This window comes from Lissotriton helveticus, chromosome 9 (assembly GCF_964261635.1).
Source record: "Lissotriton helveticus chromosome 9, aLisHel1.1, whole genome shotgun sequence".
Taxonomy (NCBI): domain Eukaryota; kingdom Metazoa; phylum Chordata; class Amphibia; order Caudata; family Salamandridae; genus Lissotriton; species Lissotriton helveticus.
In genome coordinates this window covers 125,997,807-126,002,384 of record NC_136070.1, presented here as the reverse complement: position 1 = coordinate 126,002,384, position 4,578 = coordinate 125,997,807, and positions in this window count along the sequence as shown.

Below are 4,578 nucleotides of genomic sequence, written 5' to 3'. Positions count from 1 at the left end.
ATGCCGCTCTTTTCCAAGTTACGTCAGTTAAAAACTAGAAAGGGTTTATTAGAAGAAGCAGTTCCTGTTCCGCCGAGGGACAGTCCAGGTCATTTTATGTATCAGAAACATGGCATAAGTGCCATATTGTATCTAGATTTATGGGTAGAGTATACCAAACAGTTAGAAGAAAAGTATAGATGGCCTGTATCGGGTACATGGGATGCCGAATGTATCATGCGAGTAGAAGAAGCATTATGGAAAAAGAAAGCCAGACAGTCACAGAAAGATGCCATCGAGTTATGGCGTAAAGAAGCGCATCGAAGAACCGAAAAGGAAGTCAGAAAGTCAGAGTTAAGTAGAGAATCCCAAGAACGAGCCCAAGAAAGAGAATTAATCGAGATAGGTGAACAAGTCAAAGCCGAACAGTCAGACAGACAGAGGCATGCCCTTATTAAGGGTATGTATCCTCTTCTTGCCGAGGGCTCGCCAAAAGCGACCCCAGAGGCATCCAGTAATTTCCCGCCACCATTAGTTCCGACCAAGCTACGTCACAAACAGACCGCAGCTGATATTTTTATTTCGTCCTATTTGGACGACACAGTCCCAGAATATGCAAATCCTGTTCGCGCTCCGCCAGTCCCTGTAAATCAGGCACTTCCCGCTCTTCCAGACACCGGAGTACCTGCTACGGTACCCCCGGTCCAGCCAGCATTTCAACTTCCCGCTCCGCCACGAAGAATGTCCGTCGATGATTCTAGTTTAGGGGCCGCAGGAGGAGGTCCTCCTCAAACCCCGCCGCCACACAAGCGTTTAACGTTAGCCGAATTACATGCACAAGCGTCACAGCGTACGCCTAGACATCAGACTGTAGCAGAAATAAGAAAATCCCTTGCCGAATGTGTCTATGATCCAGTCCCAGGCGAGGATAATATGGTTTTATATTCGTTCCGCGTAAGAAAGGTGGCCGAGTATCTAGTCACCTTACCGAATATGAAAGAAGATCTAGACAGAATATATCGTTTCATCCGTACAGGGGATGATCCAGAAAGTATTGGCGAGGCCATGTCTCAAAGGAAAGCCGAGATCCAGCTCATGATATTAAAGTTTCTGATTAATTGTCTAATAAGAGAACAAGATTACCCGTCTAAAGATTCTGCCGAAATGAGAATCCTGACAAGGTGGAGTGATAATATAGCCGAGGGTAAGCACAAGACCGTCGGTGCCATGGAAAGTATGTACAAGAAAATCCGTAAAGAAATAATAAAGATACACGAACAGCGTAAAGCAGCACAAGTAAGCGAGAAAGAAAGTACCTCTGATCCTGAAGAGGAAGACGACGAGAATACCGCCAGAATAGCGTATGTAGGAAAATCTAGATTTCCAGATCGCCATTTACGTCTAGAACCCAAGTCTATTTTCCATCATTCAGTACCAGAACAAGGTTCCCTAGAACAAGTATTTCAAGCTACCGATCACATTCTGAGATCACGAATCGGTTACAGTGAATTAAGTACTATGCATGAACAAGAACTAGTTCGATCAGCAGTCCGATGGATTACTGATTCTACCACTTTTCCAGACGAAATAGTGGCACAAATGTTTCTGAAAATGCCCCCAGCCGAGCAGCGACTGGTGGGTATGTATATGATCCAGCACCTCATTACTCTGTATGAGGGTCAGCACTCTGATCCAGGTCCGTTACATGATATCCTGAACGAGTTACTCCAGTATAAATGGAGAGGTCTAGGTACCGATTTAATTAGTGTCATTCTAGAACAGCGTCACAAATATAGAACGTTCTTGAACCCGCATTTTGTTCATGTCTCACCCCCAGAAAGTAAACCATTCTACATAGACAGACAGAATCCGTTACGAGAAGTCCACCCAGTTAGAGGAACGGGTGGCGAAATGCAGCGAGTGTTTGTATACACTCCAATCACAAAGATGGAACTCCTTGAAATGAAGAAATTAATTCCCTGTCATGACAAAGATCCAGCAGGGTTCCATAGAGAATTAAAAGACATGCTCCGTATGGGAGAATACACATACCCAGATATCATTAAAATGTTAAAGGTTCTGCTACCCGCAGGGGTGTATGAAAAGCTAAAGGAAAAAGAATGGGAGGTGGGAGAGAAAAAGATCGATTGGACAGCTCTAGAAGCTGAAGACAAGGCACGAGTACCAGGTACCGGCCTTGGAGATAAATGTAAAGAATTACCAGAATTATTAATTCAAGTTTTACCCAGATTATTAACAACGAGAAAAGAAGACTGGGATGCAATCTCAGCCTGTAAACAGAAGCAAGATGAAGATATTAGTGATTTTTATTCTAGGTTTGAAAAATGTTTCAGTATTAACAGTGGCCTCAAGACAAGTAGTGAGTCATACCCTCACCTTTTCGTTACTAAATTAGTCGAGAATTCAAGTCCACAAATTAAAAATCGAGTTTTGAAAGTCGAAAGCACCTGGCAAGCAAATACTCCGTCCCAGATGCTCCAGATGCTTCAGTATCACCAGAATAGAATCAGGGAAGAGCAAGAACACGAGAGAAAACGTATGAAAGATACGAAAATGAAAGTGCTAGTTGCACAATCTGTTCCTCAAGACAGTCAGAAGAGGGGTCCGAATCAAGCCAGTCATCCTGCAGCTCCCGTTAAAGGAAACTGCAATTATTGTAAACAGCCAGGTCATTTTATAAATGAGTGTGCAGTTCTGAAACACAACATAGCTACTGGTAAGACTAAAGAAAGACCACGTCCGCCTAGACAAGAACAAGTTTCACAGATTCCTCAGCCACAGAATGCACAACAGACAGTTCCAGTACCGCAGCCTATTGCTGCAACACAGCATGTCACATCGCAGATGTACCAGTATGCACAGTCCGAGTATCCAGAGTACCAGCAGTATTCATGAAACAGCCTAGAGAGGGAGGTAGGCTTGCCTCTCATCGAGATACCTGTAGATCAAGAAGGTCCCTATGTTCACAGTCAAGTATTAGGGAAAGACAGAAAGTTTTTGATTGATACAGGGGCAAGTAGGACCACAATTAGTCATGCCGAAGTTCCAGGGGCTCCGCTCTCAGGCTCAAGAAATGTTTCCCTTGGATTTTCAGGAAAACCTATCGTTAACGAGATATCTAAGCCAGTTACCCTAGAAGTAGGCCCATTGTCCCGCACTACTGATCTGTTACTTACTAAGTCATGTCCAGAAAATCTATTAGGCATTAAAACACTGAAAGAATTAGGTGCAGTTATTTGCTGTTCCCCAGAGGGAATACGACTGTTCCTACGTGACTTTAAGGGTCACTATGTATTACGAGATTTTGATTCAAGACTGTCTAATGTTCCGCAGCATTTATGGGCGCAAGGTCCAACTGATGTAGGTTACATGCAAATCACACCCCATCGTGTGACTCTCAAACCAGGTGTAGTGTTACCACGAATCAGGCAGTATAGATTGCCACCCGAGGCTGTAGCAGCCTTATCCAAAATTATAGACGAGCTCATCGCTCAAGGAGTAGTTGTAGAAACTGACTCCAATGTATGTAATTCTCCGATCATTCCAGTCATGAAACGCACTGATCCAAATGCACCCCCAGTATATCGATTAGTGATTGACTTACGAGAACTTAATAAATGTATTATTCCGCAGTACCCAGTTGTCCCAGACATCTCTTCCCTATTGACAGCCATTGATTCCGAAGCCACGTTCTTTACTGTCATAGACCTCAAGAACGCATTTTTTAGTGTTCCTATTCATCCAGACAGCCAGTTTCTTTTCGGATTTTGTTTAAATGGAAGGAGCTATATGTTCACACGAGCTCCTCAAGGTTTCACAGAAAGCCCTAGTATTTACAGTCAAGCACTTAAGAGACAACTAGACAACATTCACATGCCAACTGACACTGCCCTGCTCCAGTATGTCGATGATCTACTGATCACAGCCCGTTCTGAACGTGACTGCGAGCGAGCGTCACTTACAGTTCTGTATTTCCTAGCCGAGATGGGGCACAAGGTGTCCCCTTCAAAGCTTCAATTCTGTGTCCAGCAAGTGGTATACTTAGGACACTTGCTGTCCGTGAGGGGTAGGCAGTTGACACCCGACCGTATCCAGTTAATAGCGAGTCTTCCCCAGCCCAGAACCCAGAAGGAGGTACGTGCCTTTATCGGCCTTACTTCTTATTGCAGACAATGGATTCCCCAGTATGCATTTCTAGCCAAGCCACTGATACAGTTAACGACACAGGAGGCAGCCGTATCGACTGTCCTCCCTTGGACATCTGAACATACACTTAGTTTCAACGAGTTAAAGAAAGCCCTATGCCAAGCTCCAGTTCTAGCTACACCGAACTACAGTAAGCCTTTTACACTTTTCGTCACAGAACGTGAAGGTACAGCATTATCTGTTCTCACACAAGATCAAGCAGGTCAATACAAGCCCTGTGCTTATTTTTCGAGCACATTAGATCCAGTCGCCCAGGCGTTGCCTGCGTGCCTCAAGTCAGTTGCAGCCACAGCACTAGCTATCAGACAAAGTGATTCCATAGTTTTAGGACATTCCCTGACAGTACAAGTTCCACACTCCGTAGAAGTTCTT